This window comes from Zootermopsis nevadensis, unplaced genomic scaffold (genome assembly GCF_977971745.1).
Source record: "Zootermopsis nevadensis isolate Lab colony 2312 unplaced genomic scaffold, Znev_1.0 Znev_ptg000024l, whole genome shotgun sequence".
NCBI classification, from domain to species: Eukaryota; Metazoa; Arthropoda; class Insecta; order Blattodea; family Termopsidae; genus Zootermopsis; species Zootermopsis nevadensis.
In genome coordinates, this window is record NW_028259156.1 from 13,320,717 (window position 1) to 13,339,432 (window position 18,716).

General features: G+C 38.5%; 1 long non-coding RNA gene across 2 annotated transcripts in view; it reads left to right on the plus strand.

Annotated features, from left to right (window-relative positions):
- LOC110841323 (uncharacterized) overlaps positions 1–18,716 on the plus strand; it is a 498,304-nt gene that overhangs the window by 95,038 nt on the left and 384,550 nt on the right. For both annotated transcript variants that reach the window (XR_015536924.1, XR_015536925.1), the window contains one exon: positions 18,012–18,049. This is a non-coding gene — a long non-coding RNA (uncharacterized LOC110841323). The remainder of the gene's footprint in view (positions 1–18,011; positions 18,050–18,716) is intronic.

Here is an 18,716-nt window from a genome sequence, read left to right on the forward strand (position 1 = left end):
TCGTGGAGATACAAATGCTACTTCTTGTCAGGCGTTCTGAAGCATCTCCGGTGTCATGAGTTCACAAGCAGTTGTTACTAGGCGACGCGGGTCAGCGTCGTCCCCCACTCCTCAGGCGCCGTAGACGAGATTTTCGCACGCGAGACGTCTGGTGAAGAACTGGAGATTTTGCATGTTACCGAAAACCCTATGAAGATTTCTATCTTCTAGGTTTTTGCGACGTGTAGTCTGGTAGGAGTTTACCGACGTTTCAGAGGTCCTTGCTGCCTCCATCACCAGGGAGATGAGTCGGTAAACTTCTACCAGACTACACGAAGCTGGTAACTTACTAAATACGCTAAATAATATTGTGATTAGTAGAAACTGGTAGAAATTCTGAAGTAGGCATAAACTATGTATAAATCAATATCAAATATAGATTATGATTGTGAAAATCTTGTAACCACTTTTCATAGGAAAGGAAAATGGTTACTTTATGCAATATAATATGTAAAGTGTTTTGTAGCTGCGAGGAAGTAAATTTATATTTATGTTAAACGAAAATAAATCACAATGAGGCATGCAAAATAGCAGAGAATGGAATTATGTACGCGTCAGATGCAGGCTTAAGTAATAAGTCTACTCTTCGTTTTCCTCATACGTTGTAAAGACTGAGATAGGCTTCACACACAACACTTCAGTTGTTGAAACAACAGAGTTTTGGTTATGTGATTGTGATAAGAATTATGAATTTGACCCTAATGCGGAGAAACTATGACAGTCAATTTTGAATATTATTATTGGACACCGCGGTTAAATGGGCATTACTCCTGCTTCGTAATCGGAAGATCCTGGCTTCACATCTCGACTCTGAGACCGGTTTTTCGATTGAGGTTTTCTTTGGGCCCTTCCGCAAATTACTTGGTTATGTCTTTCATTAGTCCGCAGCCTCGCCCCTTTAAAATGTTGCTACTGTTCATTTTTCATCCCATAATCGACGCTATATAGTTTGGGTTATCGGCAATGTCTATAAAAATATCATAAACAAAATAAACTGGACAACATTTCTGCATGTGCCAAAGGAAATTTGAAAAAAATGAGCTAATTTGATTTAGGGTATTCAGATTGTGACATTTTGAGACTCGGAGTTTGAACCAGGTTCTTCTGAGTAGTAGACAGACATGTCTTGGCCTCGGACTTGTTCTTTCGGCCCCTCATTACTTTCGTTCACTTGTTTACATTTCCAGAGTTACCTGTCCGAAACCTTTTGTAATGTACGACAGTATTTTCTTTGGTTAAGTACATGATTACTTGAAGTGCCATATAGAAGTTGAAAATCAGTTTCCCGGTAGCATAGTTTCAAACTTGAGCTTCAAATGCAGAAGTTGCGTGCTCATTCCGCTAGAGCTCGCGGGTGTAGTAAATGTTATGCAGTATTGCAGAACCCCTCGGCGCATGTACCAGGAAGTCCACCAATTGGGGAGTTCCAATGGCTGATAGGCAAGCTTTCTCTCCCCCTTCTTCCCCAGCAACCCGCAACACAGTTCTGGAACAGCAGCTTTACCCAAAGGGTGGAGTAATTCCTTCCACAGATTCTTTGCTGTAAACCTAAAAAAGGAAGAGAGGAATTTTTTATCATTAGTATTCTCTCCACCGGAACATAGGAACGTGTGGTGAATCATCCTCGTGCATTCCGTTCTATGTTTGTAGCTGGTATCTTTCCTTCATTGTCTTAGAGTAACATTTCTGTTCACACGATATCAGATATGCGGGTTTCGATCGCGTTTTGTTTGTATAAGCTGGTCTCGATAAATCAAATCACTTACGTTGTTCAGCAAAATACAGCCCTACTATTTATAATGCAACCTGTTACTTTCTGTAGGCTACCGTGTTAGAGTTATAGTAATTTACATTGATTCTCGGCTTAGTTCTGACTCAGGATACCTCAGTCGGCAAAGAAATCGGTTCAGGAGATTCATTCAGGGGACAAAGCGACTGCCCAGCTGATGGTCTACATAAGTATGGATCCGTGAACGGAATAACGTATACATTAATTGAATATAATCTTTCTGGCTACAGCTTTCTGTTTTGATCTGTGTTGCTTCTCCCTAAACCTGCAGTATTGTAGTACGCACACCTCCACACCGCAGTAATGCTCGTCTTCCCCCCTTGTAACCATAGTCGGATTAAATCCCCAAGCTTCCTCAGTGGGGCATCGTACTGTCTCGAAGCGGCCTCTGCTTGTTTGAATAATATCCACAGTGTAACATATTACCCCCCTTTCCCAACACGGGGTGAGAGTAAATCCTGTGGTAATCATCTCTAATGTGAATCCCCAAGCTCGCCAATAGTCTATAATATTCTCTCTTCATACATATATACATATACATTTCTATGATAATCCGAAAGTAAACATGAATGGGGCCAAATTGAGATCAGTCTCGATATTAAAACTTAGGGAAGCGACTCATACATATTTTTACCGAAATTTGACACTCGAAATTGATATTGATGCTTATATCGGCATAAAAGCTGACTTAACTACTTAACAAAAACCTGGCCGACTGGCTCCCTGCTTGCCTGATTAAATTTTAACCCGTGGAGATTTAACTCCTTCATGACATGGCTTTTAGGTAGAAGTTAATATTTGCATCTGGTACAATGTTTCATACTTTCTTGCATTCAGTCATAATAAAACATTTTAGGTTGGACCTTAAACTTTTCTTGAACAGCCTTGTTCCATGACAGATGATCATTTCAGACGCTCTTTACCAGTGATTCTTCTGTTGTTCCGGATACTCTGATCGATCACCTCCTTAAATTTGACTCATTACGGTCCTTACCACTGCAGAAGCCTTCATGGCTATTATTCCACTCTCCTTTCAATAATTTCACTCTCTCATATAGGCTTACTTTTCCTCTGGCTCGTAAATTTTCAGCACAATTATCGAAAGTTGGGTCACAAATCGTTGTTCTTCGTATGTTTGAGGCAGCCATGACAAATGCGCCACAGTATTATGATTACTCATAAGACAGGAAAATCCAACTAGGTAAATATTTTTCAGTGGTACAAACTTTTTCTGAGGTGCAACAATCTTTGGCTTGTCCTCGTGTCGGAGTATAAGCGGATATTCTCCCCCACATTTCCTACAATAAATTTACTCAACAATCCTTTACCCACAACTGATTGTACCTAAATTTTAAATCTCTGAAACAGATTGGTTTATTTTATAACACGCGGGACAATTGACATCGACAAGAACAAAAGATGTTCCTATCCCAGTAGAATTTCAGTAACGAAAAGTTAGGTTTGGGACCTGGAATTTCATGCCGTAATATTTCGTCCTGCAAGAATATTTGCTAAATATTATTTCTGTATGTTGGTTCTGAAATAAAGGCTTGCAAATTAGATTCAGCAGATATACGATGAACAGAGCGATGCTCAGCTGTGATGTACAGTGGGGTATGAACCTCCCCCCCGCAATTCCACTGGTCACTTGGGAGCGAGAAGGGTGACTGAAAGGTCACGCGGTCCGATTCCCAAATTCCCAATCCACGACGATTCATGGTCCAAATGTCAACGTCTCAAGTGGTGTGAGAACGGGGTGTGTGGTCCACGATGATGGTGCTATCACTTCCTAGCTTCATAGATAAAGATCGATGGCGGATCAGAAGTGTGGACATTTACATCAAAGGAGAGAAGCCACTAGTCTATTAGGTTTCCTGAATATTATTTTGCGTAAGAAACCATTTGGGCCATAGGAAAAGTAAAAAGATTGGACAGGTGTACTCTTTGGATTACACTGACGTAACAAATTTCAAACAAAAAAATAAATAAAAGTATTAGCATTTAGTCCTACAAAGCAGTCGTCCTTGCATTTATAACGTAATTGATTCTGTAGTTGTAGAAATATACGCAAAAATTGGTCGTTATTATATATAATTATTAACTTATAACAGTTGCAATCTCACATCGATTTTAGTAATTTAAAGACCATAGTTATCATTAACTTGTTTCCAGTTCTTGTTCTGTAGTTTAATTTGCAAAAGAAACTGGTCGTCATGTTTCATGTTTATTAAGGTTCTTAGACGCCTACGTCTTTATTGATTTAACATTTCTGTCGGTATCACTAATGGCTAGCACGAGGTCACAATAATTAAAATAGGAAAAGCTTAGTTGTGTGGGATGACAAAGTGGTACAAGGAGACACCAGACACGTGTCGCGCAGCTCTTGAAATAAGCCGCTGTCTTGGGTTCTGAAGTAGCCCTGCCTCCTCGAAACAAGTCTGTGTTTTATCGATTAGACAAGCACAGTCGATTTCCGAGGAGAAGGCTAGCGTAAATACGTGTCTGTAAAATGGCGAACCTCACACATTCAGGTGTTGGATAGTACATATTAAAAATAGTAGAAAGCAACACCTCTAAAATATTTTACTTCAAATAACTGGCTCTACAGAGCGGAGTTGTTGTAAAGTTGATTTTCGCTTAGCTTATAAATATATTTTGCTTATGTTATGAAATTCGAAGTTTCACCGAAAAGCAGCCTGCAATGGACCCTATGTAGGGCCTACATGTGCGAGTAATTTATAGTCGAGTAATGAATCCAAATGGGCAAGAAAGGAGCTTTTTAAGGGGCTAATTCGTCATGTTTTAGAGAAACATTGAAAAACTATGAAAGAATCAAGTCCGGATAGCCAATCTTCTAGGCTAGTGACGGACCAGAAAAATTCTGTGCGCGAATAATTGTCAGTCATTGCACTTAGATGTTTGATTTTTCTAGATCAGAAACACCTTATCAAAAACGTCAAATATGAAGAAGTAGAAGTTGCTGTTATGTTTAATTTACTGCGTAATTCAATTAACCACGAATCAGATTTGAAAATAAAAGTGATGTAATAGCATTTTGTAATCAGAAAGGACATTTAATTTTGTAAAAATACATCACATTAGTGACGAATAAAAGTTTCGTTTTGCCATCCATTTAAAACTGCAAGCAATTCAGTAGCGAGCTAGTTGTTCTGTATAATAATGAATGCAGTTGGTTCAGCTTTAAGTTATTTGTAGAGAGCGCAGAACAATGGACGCCGGATCTAGCAGCACGATGGAACTGTTTTGTGCGGCTGACAGCAGATAGGCTCGAAATAGGGGACACCGGAAACAGTGCCTAGGCTGCTAGTTCCTCTAATAATTATATGAATTGAAACGTAAGTGCGTACTGTTGATATCCATTATCATACCACACGCACCCCCCACTGGCAACCTCTCTCTTATATTATTTGCGGTCAGTGGATCGAAACTCGAATCTCGAAAACCAATCAGTAGTCCTTTTGAAGAGCGATTTAATCATTGGAAGGCGATACAATCAATACGCAACACTTCAAAGGGGATTTCACGGTTTACAACCTAGTAGCTAAATATAAATCCTTTTGATAATTTCCAAGTACCGCCAATGAATTGAAACACGTATTTCAATTAGGTTTCATGATGATTAATACTCACTTCAGTTAATCATACATCCTTTGAGGGATCAGAATCATGTAAAATATATCTGTTCAGTTAAACAGAGTTAAGTTTTGTAATTTTCATCATTCGTCCCCTCATAAAAATGACAAATTTCTGGACGAACAGGTTATCAGTGAAATTCAGGAGTTAGATCTTCTTGGAATAAACTTGGACTGAGTAATGTTAAATGCTGGAGCATTACCTTCAGATAGACCAGTACAACCACATTAAAAATCGTGTAAACCCGTTGTCATTTTCTCATCTTATTCGATAGCATGCACCTTCAGCTGTTGAAACAGAACGCTTTAAATTTTTAGTAATTTGTAAAATATAGCCTGCTCGTACACTTAAACTTTGGTATGTTTTGGGATTTCAGTCGAACTCTCCAGGGAAGCTGACGTAAGAATCATATTCAGGAACTATACGAACGAATTTGTGTATCCTGATACTGTTTTTTGTAATTTATCCTGTCTTATCAAGTGAATCCCTGATAGTTCGTAATTATAAACCTTTTTGAAATATCCACTATCTATATCGAAATATTTCCATTTAGTAAAATATTCGTATCTTACACCGAGATAGTCTTTTATATCTACAGAGTATTAAATAACATAAGAATCTATGTGATTCTGACATTATTTAAATATGCTTTATTAATTATAATGCTATTCATAATTATCAGTGATTCATTAGCTGGAAAATAGAAAAGGACTTACGAAATAAAGGTAGAAAATAAAAGTCACTTCGTGACGTAAAAATCTACGCGGTTAGATGTTCTCACGAAGGTAAATACGTTTATGGTTACCTTCCGTATTGTAACTCCATGAACTTGTAAGTAGATACTAGCGTTTCGGAACGACGTATTGCCTTTGTCTTCAATCAAAATTTTTTCCCCTATCGAATATGCTAACTGGCCATTAATATTATGTCCAAGTTGCCTGGTCTTCACGTATCGGGTGTTTGAAAAGCGAATGCCTTTTAATCTAACAAGTGAACACGTATGAAATAGGTACAGCGTTTCTGAACCTTTTTCCATAAACGTACCGCGTGGTCTCAAGGCGGGTTGCCACGCTCCCCTTTTCAATGCGAACTTAATTTTTATCTGAGACTGTGAGTGAACTTAGTCGCGCGCTGTTGTAATCAAACTTCTGCAAAACTGCAACTGTTATAAAACACGACACTTTTTATAACACAGTTAATGTGCGTTAGTCGAAATGGGACTCATGTACGCGTTGCAGTACTGCGGTATTTCCAAGCTTTACATAATCTACTAAAATAAGTACTTGGCATGTTAAGTGGTTGCCCTCAGAATTATATTCACTACTTCTCTTTCTGGGTCGTTGTGTCGTGGATCGTAAGCACAAAACGATCGGGGTTCGTGTTACGAAATGCATGAAATTTGGTTGCATCCGTTGGTATATTTGACGATTATATTTTGATTTAATAGATTATGAACTTGTAGGGTTGGATGTAAGCAAGCCACGGTGGTCTAGCGGTCAGAACGCTGGCCTTGTAATCCTGGGGGGGTCTCGGGTTCGATTCCCGGCGGTGCCCGAATTTATAACTTGTGTTGGGCAAGGCCGTGGTCTAGGCAACATGGAGTTTTCCTCCGGGGGCTTCCCCGGTTTCTCCGTGGCATCCCAACAATTACTCCATTCACACACAGAAGAAGGCAATGGCAAACCACTTCTGGATCATCTGCCAAGAACGTATATGAACAGGTCCCAGTCCGAGAAAAGGATGGAAGGATCCTGTTCATATGGACCTGTCGTCAGACAGAACACTAAATAAAATAATAATAATAATAATAATAATAATAGGGTTGGATGTGATCTCTAAAAATAAAAAAAATATATAATCCAAGCACTTTAATTTGTATGGAAATGTTACGTAGACAAATTTTTTGCGTATATTGGCGCTGGTTTAGAGCCGATTTCTGTCACCGCTGAGCCCGTCTGTGCAGGTCCCGTTGACGGATAGGCAGACATACCTGTGTGGTTGTGGAAAGACTGTTCAGTAGTTAGTGTCTTTTATAAAACCACTCGCACACGTTCTGTGTCTGTGGGTCTAATAATATAATGAATCTACTTTTGCTGGCTCTCGGTGTATGTGTGCGAGGGAACAATGGCCATCATCGGGGTGCACAATGGGAAACAATGGATGCCATTGTGTTGTTGTATCTGACTCTATTCTCCCAACTTCTTGTAGCTTGCACATTAAACTTGAATATCGCCCTTCCATACCCTTCCTCACCTCTCCCCACTTCTCTCCTCTTTCATCACCCGACATAATAATGCATGCATGGTTCGGTTTGTGTGTGTATGTGTGGCTGGTACTCTGCTGGCTCTAGTATTATAGCATATACTGGGTTTGGGAACAAAATATACTTCATTTGAGCAAACGCCCCGCGTGTACAATAGTTGACTGACATTTTCAGATAGGCTATTGTTGTGTGTGTGTATGTGTATGTTCATACGCTTTTGCCTTTGGTGGAAGGGCACTCAGGACTTTAGTTTTACTGGTGATGCAGGCAAGTGGAGGCGAGTTCGCCAACGCGATGCTCCGGGTGTCTCTTTAGCAAACTGCTGCTGTTATACCGCTCGAGACGTGTGGACATTTTCCGCGAGATAGCTTGCCTGAGGGGCTGTCTGTCGTAACACGTGTCGTGGTGGTGGTGGTGGTCGCCGTGGACGTGTGTCCTCTCTCTGACTTCTTGGACACTTCAACCCCTCCACTCCCTTTTGGGGACTGCGACTTCAGCTACAAATTGTTAGGACGTCTCAGGTAAACACTATGTACGTTTGCCACTTGTGTTGTGAGCTACGTAACGATATCCATAGCTTCATTGACGTTCCGTAATTTTAAATGATATGGAATGTATAACAATGTGTGATGATCATTTGAAATGCAACATCCGTAGAACGAAATTGCTTGTAGTTAAATTCACTTAGATGTGAAGCTAACAAAGCATGCTTTCCGAATTCGCAGGCTTTTAATCCTGAACGTCTTTTGTTAATGATAAAAAATTACGTCGCTCATATAAAAATATTTGCTGATGGACACAATTCAACGCAATGTTGATGTGACTGTACAAGAGCCCACGCAGGTCACGTCATGCTGTAACCTGCTCGCGGCAGTCCGTCAGTTGTCTTTCAACAATCGCAGTGCAAGGATGTCTTTTTCACAAGAGCGACTACTTTTCATTGTCGAACAGTATCTGGCATCGCCTTCTTAAGTAACCAACCAGAATGAGTTTAGGGACAAACTTCCCGATTCTCCTATGACAAACAAATCGACAATGTATGAAGTGAAGCTTTCGCGGCGATTGAAGTTGATGAAAGATTCTCGGGCTACAAGCCACGTCAAGTGAATGAAAGGTCAATAAACCAACGTTTCGAGAACCATCTCTGTTCTCATCCTCAGGGTTGATGGGTAATCGGTCTGTTCTTTTCTTGCGCGTTAGCTGATGGATATTTCGTCTGGTGAACCGTTTCGCGACACAGGAACTCTTCACTTTCTCTTACGTAACTTTTTGATCACCGTGCATTTAGGTGATGTTAATCTTAAAATCCAGCATTCAAATGCAACTTAGATCATGGCTTAATATTCTGGAATAGTGTTTAGATTATCAGATTTTGTTCGATTACAGTTTTATCGCTTGCAATTGTTCATATGGTACAGCCAATCAGCAGTATCATAAGCAGAATAATCTTCCCTCATCCCCGGAAAGAATATAAGATTTAATTACAAATTTTGTACAAGATTTGTTGGATGTAACGTCTAATTTTAGTGTCGTCAACATTTTTGAAATTGCTGACTAACAAAAATGTTTCATATATATTTTCTATACAGGTTTGTGGTGTCTCTTCATGCGAAACTTTGTATTTCAACTTAATTGTTCCATTAGTTATTACTGTCAGACTAAAGTTAAATTACATGTTCGAATGGCCTTTGTGTTGTCGTTTTATATTTTACTAAAAAATATCTTCACGAAAGTTTTAGGTTCTGAAGGCTTCTGAGGACATAGATTACTTGGTTTTGGGACTTTGACCATCGTCTGATGAACGTTTTGAGAACTGGGTCTGTCCTCGTCTTCAGGTGTAGTGAAGGGGGCAGCTACTCTATGGGCTCCGTTAGAATGAAAGTGGGATTGACAAAGATGGACTGGATTTGATTATTCCACATGAAATGCAGTTTACGAGTGTACAAGCGGTTGGTAACTCGTCCCAGCAGAGCGCGTGCTTGGCTAAATTGACTGCCTCCCACCTTGCAAATTGGCAGCAATGGTCGTAAGAGGTAGGTGACAGTCTACACTCTGTGACACCTGCAAGTTGAGAGCTTCGAGTTTAATGATGTGCTCATAATGTTACTGATCTACTGAGCGAATGAATGTTACTCAGCTGGAGAAAAGATTTCCCAATATTATGGACCACTTCATTTTACAGTTGATACAAAAGCCTAGTTTTAGAAATTTTGAGTCTGTTAAAACTGATGTACGTAATGAAAGCTTACTTTAATGAGACAGATTCTGATGTTATTCTTTTGTACGAGCAGCATTCCACACATTTTAGTTATCTGTAACTTTTTACAACCAACGTTAATTTTCTGCAAAGCGATTTGCCACCCTATCCTATGTCCTGTTCTTATTTGGTTTGTTTGTTTGTTTGTGTCGTTTTATTATTTCATGTGTCCTACTGCAGAAACGTTCATTGTGGATGTTTGTGGCGTCTTCTGGATCTGAATACAGTAATATAAATGTGGTGGTTTGCACATTATGACCTGAAATCTTCGTACATATTGGTGATATTTTGATTTGTAAACTGGTATATAATCACTTTTTCTATGTACTTTGAGACGTACGGAAACTTTCTTTGGAAATACAACAGTATCAATAAAATCTTCTCGGGCAAACATGTGTCAGACGACTTCCGAGGTATCCAGTCACATCAGAACCCTGATGATGGGGACAGAGTTGGTTCCCAAAACGTCGGTTTACTACGGATGATTGCCCGAGAAGATTTTAATGATTGTACTCGCCGCAAAAGTCTCAAATCCTACATCACAACAATATCGTTTCACTAGTCTGTGGATCAAAGATGTCGTGGATCAGTGAAATCAGCCACGGCTGTTTCTCGAAAGCATCTACAAACTCAGCATTTCAGTCATCCTGTCAATTCTTACTCGTTAGTCACAGTGTTGTTACTGGCTCACATGTAAGTCGGTCCACTTTCCTTACACCCAGACTGTGTGTGTGTGTGTGTGTGTTTCGGACAGCTGTTCTACCAAAGGAAAGATAAGAAGTCCTCAGTAATGATTCTTTGAGAATATTCAGCCAACTGGGGCACTGTCCAGGTGTAGACTTCAAAAGGGTCGCATCGTACCTTAGAAAGGTTTAGCACAAAGATGTCTTCGACAGGTTGAGTGATGTGCCCAATGTCCTCCATACTCCGACAGCCTCCTCAGGTGTGAAATGGGAGGGGCACCGCTGAAATTACCTACAATAAAAATTTATCTTGACAGCTCCAGTTTTATGACTTTGGTCCTACGATGTTCTGGTCAGTTAAGAGATTGCATTTCTTTTTCTGCTTCTCCCTGACGCTCAAGTAACAAATGGTGTTTAACAGCAGGAGTAGTGCGAAAGGTTGACTCATGTTTTACTTGGCGTTGCTTAGGGAACTGATAGTTACTCAGCTGGTAAAAGATATTTCTGTTTCTGTTGAACATGAAAGTTTGATTACCATTTATAGAACTGTATGTAGAATTCCGCTACTGAAATTTATTTGAGCCGATTGAATCTAGTCATCATATTCAAACCATCGTCTTCTAAAACCTATTTTAATATATTATTCTCCCATTTTGCGACAATGTCTCCCAAGTCTTTTTTGACGTAAATACGTCTATATTTTAGGGTCAGTGTCATTCGGCAAAAAGTGAAACGAAAAAGTGGAACGAAAAAATGAAAGGATAAAGTGTAACTGCATTGTTATGTTACCTTGGAAACGTCAATTGTTTACTCGGCATTGTTGTTACCTATAAAACATTTCATTACATTACCTTACATTACCTTACCTTACCTTACCTTACCTTACCTTACCTTACCTTACTTTACATTACATTCAGCTACCACAGATCCATCTTCAGCGTAACTAATTCAAGTTGAATAAGCAATGTCTTAATCAAACTTTACGCAATTGTAAAGCATGTATAAAGGAAATATTTAGAATAAAGCCAATATATAAACTTCCTTTCCGTATAGACGTATTTACGTCAAATTCTCCGGAACCGTGGTTCCACTGCCAGACCTTAAACGTTACAAATTTTCTGTTCTTATTATACCACTTACGATGAAAATAAACACCAAGACTGTGTTTCCCAAACTGCCCCATTTTCGATATTGAAATTTCCAGAGATATCCTTAATCCTTGCTTGATAGGATATGGAGAGTGAAAATAAGTAGATCGGAAATGGTTAAAATATGTTGGTGTATTCCGTATTGCATCTTTACAAAACAAATACTTAAAACAAATTCTTTAACTTTATTTACATTTACTACACAAATCGAGATCACGTATAAGGACAAAAGAGAAAGGGATGTTTTGTCATCCATCGGGAGAGATAAGATGGAGCAACGTGGTTTGGTATTTTTTCATCTTCGTCTTTAGCTTGCTATTGAATGGAGGACAGGAGTCAAATTTCTGACTGGAAGTTTTAGTTTTATTGTTCTACAATGACAGAAATGTATCAAATTATTGCGTTGTGGATACGGTTGTTGGGCACATAAATGTTACAATAGTGAAAGAAACTTGTGTTCATGTTCAGTTCCATTTGAAGAAATTAACTGTAGTGGTTCTTGAAACGGGGGCATTCAGTAATTGTTAAGAATAGGAAGGTCAGAAAGCTGCTGTACTTTTCGATGGTAACAAAAGTCAATAATCCTGTAGAGTTCTCGAAATGCAGAAAAGCGTTTTGTCTCCCGCTGTTCTTCGTAGGAATGCGAGCAGGTGGTTCCATGGTCAGGGCAGGGCCCCACACACGTCGCTCACACCTCACTCATTGTAGTCGAACGCGCGGTTTTTTTTCTTAAGATGTCGGGAGTTCCCCTTCGTCTCCCTTTGTCGTCCTGACCCTCACTCACTCTCTACTCTAGTTCATTCAGCATTTCATTCATTCTTCCAAGAACGCGTTACTGCGCTGCATACACAGGATAAAGAAACGAGCAAAATATATTTTCCTCTTCGCCTCTACAGTTCCTTTTTTTATTCACATTTTTCAGAGTTGCGAGGGTGTGGAAACCTTTCCACCTGGCTTTGGGACGGAAATGCGTGTCAAAAACTGGATAGGGGTTTCTTGCTAATACTGAAAGTGACTCCAGAATGATGGAAAGAGGGTGTGTTACCTGCAGAGGTTATTTTGGATGTGGGAGGGAGGATTCTTCGGCAAATCTGAATGGCAGGGACAAAAGGCTATCTGTCTTTTCCTCCCACGAAATAGCTGACACAATGTGAAGGGTGAAATGGATATGGTATAGGTTGTAACTAGATGTGTGGTGGGGAAAGTCGTTGGCATTTTTGCTAGCAGCCCCGCTGTCTGCCTGAATTCATTCCTGACTCACGTGAAACTGTTGTTCGACTTTCGTGTTATAAATCTCTTAACCAGAACTACAAGTTCACGAGGCTGCAAAAGTCCATACGTCCCTCAGACTGGTCTCGACGGTATTATTAGAATCCTTTACAATTTTTATATACTTACCATAATGGGGTACTTCAGGCTGCAACTCGTTTAAGAGATCAGCTTATTGTTGCTTCTTAATATACAGTTACACTTGAAGCAGCTTTACAGAGTAGTTAATTTTATGTAAGAACATTGAAATACAATCACTAATTATGTACGAGAGGTTTCAGGCTTTAAAGGCAGCGAACATGACGATGGGTTTTTTCTGGGTTGTTGCGTAGTCTGGTAGAAGTTTACCGACGTCTCGGACGTACCTGCTGTCTCCATCGTCATCATCAGTCTAACGATGTATTTAGAATCGTAATTAGTGTGGCGTTGAACACGATTTGAAATAAATGAAACTCGTGACAGGCTGCTCACATAATGTCATCAAAATTGAACTGATTCGAGTACTCATATAGACAAATTTGTGTAAAAATAATTTATGCAGGCATTGTATTTCAGTGAATATAATGGCGTTGAAAATAAATTAAGGTAAGCTGAGTTTATACTCGGCAACAGTGTAAACTTATAACAACAGTGCCATATATAAAGTTTGATCAAAAGTCTATCAAGCCACACAAAAGATACACAAAATTTATACATTCAATAAGAACTTTCACGTGAAGTGACTCTCACTATATTTAAGGTAAATTAAAATTAACCAGATTGAAGCAAATTTTAATCACTTGGAAAAATTTAATTTGTTCGAAATATCTGGATATTTTGGGTTGTGTTACGTGCGAACTAACGGACGTGATATGGATGAACGGTGTTTTATTCAGTTTTTCAGATGAACCCAAACAGATTAGCATACAAAAATATGTCGTTGAAAACATGAAACGTGTGACTGTCTTCATATTGCCGTTGGTTGTAATTACTTAATGTGCATGTATTCTTAGTTTTGTCTATATGTGTGCGTGTGTGTGTGTGTGTGTTTCCTACGAAAGAATGAATATTTGTATAATTTTGTCTCAATATCCTAACTGAAATGTCTGTGCTTGTATCATAAAATTCCTAACTTATATGTCTATTAACCCATTCAAGTTCTTTATAATATCAGAATTTGTAGGTCTATAGAGTTCTGATTCACATTTTTAGGTTATGAAAATTGTATGAACAAGTAGTGCAGACTTCATGGAACTTAACCATTTACACGTCCAACGACCAGTCTCAATTTACGCTGATTCGTGTACCCAGTAATCTATTAGAAATGGCGAATCAATAAGCGAGCGTTATGTGCAATTTCGGTGGAGCCTCTGGATGGAAATTGTTTCCGACTGCAAAGACATTTATAGACCTGTGGTCAGGTGATTGGCAGGAACCACGCCCTTCGTGTCACTGTTACCATGGAAACTCGTCTCACCCCAACCTACCACGCCCTCTCATGCCCTCATGGACATAGCTTGACAAGTCGCCTGATCCGAAAATAGAACCTTCTTGTTTTATTTATGAACAATATAGCATATTGATTTCCCCCACATATATGATTAGTCAGAGGTCACAGGAAGTATAGCACACAATTAACGTTTGCTTTATTTCATAACATGACATTTTTTGGTAGTACACAGCAGATTTTGGTGCAAAAAACTGAACGCGTATTTGCTTTGCTGGACCCATTTATCACACAACACACAGCTTCTCTCAATACCGTCGAAATGTGGAATATCTACCGTTGTTTCATAAGTTATTTAACAGGGAGGAAACATAGGTATACATTGAAGGTAATATTAATGAGAAGGAATGGTCAAATATAATTTAATCCAGAAAATTTCACTCCGCGATAAAGAATGTCGTAGTATATAATATCCTCTCCCATTCAATATTATCAGCCAGATGGTGAAGTGTTTCGTTTAATTGTTTGCTCCTAAATTTATTCGATTTTCCTAATTACTTTATTCTGTAGTGAAATTGAATCAGTAGCTCCAGTCTGAGTAGTACACATCTTCCTGTAGGTTTCATGTAAACAAACTATAGTTATCCGAAGCAGAGTCATGGCACACCAGATTCACTGAGCGTCTTGTACATTAAATAGCAGGATGTGGGATCTGAGGTTCTCACGGTTGTAAAGGTTTCGATGTTGTAACCCAATATGGACTTATAGATAGGGACCAGTGTTTCGGGGGATAATACTGCCTCCTTTTTAAAAGCTGAAATCGTATATATCTACTGGCCCACACGGCATTAGAACTTAAAAGATCAACCCAACATCAATGATAGTAGTATGTCCTCTGCGAATCACAGGTTTTGTTAAAGAACGCCTCACTGCCGCATCCTTCCCTGTTCATCACTGATAACACTTTCCTATTGCACGCTGCACAAGCTAAGCAGTTGAGAATTCATCTTTGAATGAAGTGAAAAACAATTAACACGAAAGCTATGATAACTTAATGAATGCTAAATGAAGGAACGCCAAGCTTCATAGGCAACTTCTCTGCCACCTCTGTCGGGCATGAGCTCTAATTATATTTTGTCAGGCGTCCCACACATCTCCAAACAGGAAACTCGCCCGAGTCGCATTTAAGCAATGCAGAAGGTTTAGATTTGCACGGCATTGCGTGTTATTGTCTTGAAACTTTGATATGAAAGATTTGTCACTGCCACGATTATCTGAAACGTGTGTTGTTTGGTCAGTTGTTCTTCTAGCCTGATTTTTGTAAAATATGTGGATATTTTGCCTGAAATTTTACGCGGTTTTTCTCTGGTCATTTATCATCCCCGTTTGGTAATTCACAATTGCTTTAATACTATATATATATGGGATGTATAGCAATTCATACAGTAAAATATCTTTAGGACTTACGTTTCATGAATTAGTTTTCGTTTCAAATAAAAACACACATAACAGATTCTGTCCATCAAGTTACCCACCCATACATATGTGGGCCCTATGTATGCATATGTACACGCTGAATTAAATTAGTAACTAAATTCATTGCTTTGTTTCCTTGTTAACATTATTAAAATCAGAGTGTTTGTTATGAATAGCAACCGATTACGCCGTCTTTTCGTTGCTCACATTATAAAACTTCGCCAACGTTTATACTTATGTGTAACAAACTATATGGGACAGAGTAGTTATAATGAAGCGCTCATAGTCGGTCTCTGAGTCTGTTAAGATATTTCTCGCATTTTTTGGGACCTGAAGGACCTACCACTGCTCCTTATTCTTGTTAGATAAACCCAGTCAACCCTGTATCCAATTTCTGTATGATCAATTTTAATATTATCCTCTGGTATACACGTAGGTACAGCAAGTGCTCTTCTTAATGTAATGTAAGATAACACTCTATGATTTTTACTTGAGATAATTTTATAGTTGTGGGACTACGTAGTCAGAGAATCTAAAAAACAATTTGTTAGTTCTGATTGGATTTCTCCACTTTTGTGTAACTCGGCAATTTTGAGACTGGGAGACCTCAGTTTCAGCAAGCTAGAGCCAGTTTAAATAAGAATGTAGGGTGCATTCTGATAGAGTGCCATTAACTAATTCAGTTATGAACTAAGGTTTCCTATTAATCCAAAGAAGTCTCAAAGGTAACGTTCAATTCATGCAAAAATGATAGTTGCTACTGGAACGTTTGATGCTTAGCGAATTAGCGATTTTATGAATGAAGCTGTACCTAAAAGTAATTTTAAATCAACAAAAGGGATGAGAATTCTATCCATTATTTTCCTCTGGTTACGCGATGATTTATCCCAACCATTCATAACGCTGGCCAATAAGTCTGAGCGACAAATGGATGTAACAGTTCCCACCCCATAATAACAATAATTCTTCCCGCGAAATGAACTTCATTTTTAAAACACTAGATCCTTTTGTAGTCTGCATTGGTGGGAATGAGTTGTACGCTATAGCACATACACAGATATTGACTTATTGCTTGATTTATATCTTGCATTTGCGTTACGGCTTGCAGATTTATATGCTAGTAATGAAATTGAAATTTTTGGGAGTTATTAGTGATCGCAGTATATAATAATGTTCAATGTGTTGTTATATTGTATTATCTCCACTTAACGACAAAGTGTTTTTTCTGATGGCTTATATGTTTTCTCAGCTGATTATTGCTGCAGAAGGCTTTAGTAAAAGCAAGTTAAAACTGTGACTGTCCTGAAGATTCTTGTATAGTGCTCTCTGTAGAGACTAAGACAGGCCGACCTGCAGTCTTGTAAGCTATAGGTTCAAATAACATTCTGGACAAATCTTCTGTACGACACTTTACAACAGGGGGTTTTAACATTTTCTATTATACACAGATTAGTACTTCGAAAGACTTGAAGAGTATAAATGGAGCCAATACAGGATGTTTTATTTGTTTGTTAACATTTGCATTGTTAAATATATTAGAAATTAGTTTTGGCTTTTCCCTTTCGAAAATATTTCTTAACTAAACGTATACACTTGTAAAACTGATAATAAAATTTTCAAATTCCCTCCTTCATTCACTCACTCATTGCTGTCTGCTCACTGCAAGTAGCAGACTAGTGACCTAATCTAGAAATTTAGAAGTTAGAATCTATTTAATAAGCAACTGCTGGTTGATGGTTGATTTGTGACCATTTTCTGTTAAGGGATTCTGAGCGTTATGAGATAATATTTATGAACGTATGTGTTGTTGTAACCGTTTCAATTCTAATGCTGTAAAGGGATTTTTGGTGTTGTGTTATAATTTTTATGAACATACGTACTTACTACTTCAAATTTTCCAGCCACTCCTGACTAATAATTTACTACTTTCTTCATAAGAGTGGTAACAGATTTATGAAACACTTCATTTAGAAATGTCTTACAATACTTTTTTCTTTATTGTTTCAGAATAGATGGATATGAAGTCCCAGTGGTGCCTTCTAAAGGTAAAGAAGCAACAGTTTGTTTTATAGATACATTTAAGATTTTGGTCTAATGAGTTTATGGATGGAAGTACATACGTGTTCGGCAAGACGGTTAATGCATCTAAAGTGGATGGACAACAGCGAGCTTTAAAATCTTGCAACAGACAAAATGACAGACTATAGGGATATGATTAATATTCACAGTACGGTTATGAAGTCCAAGCGAGCTTTAACTTGATCCGTGAAGGGAATAGGGCTATGTACGTTGTCTCATATTTATTATTCGCAGGGTCACAGTCGTATTTCCTCGTCGCGTACAGATTAAACTCACAAAAATATTTTAGTTGGTCGATTGTGTTATTTTATTAATCAACGTGATACGACAAAACATGTAAACACAACCTGCTAGCTGTAGTTTTATTTTGTTACTGAACATGCTATAAAGATTTATTTGGAGGAATTAATCAAACAAGGCTTCTAATCTTTAATAGGGATGTGTAATTCACATGCGGTTTGGAGACCAAATCCGCTTTGAATGGAGCCATTTAGATTGCACTGTGTGTAACGATGGTCTGTAATTTAAACACGAATTAATTAAACTGTAGGTGAATGATCCCTCAGCGGATGTTTGAGGAATATGTGCAAAGTGCACTTTTTTAAATTGGCCAGAAATGACATGAATGAAGGA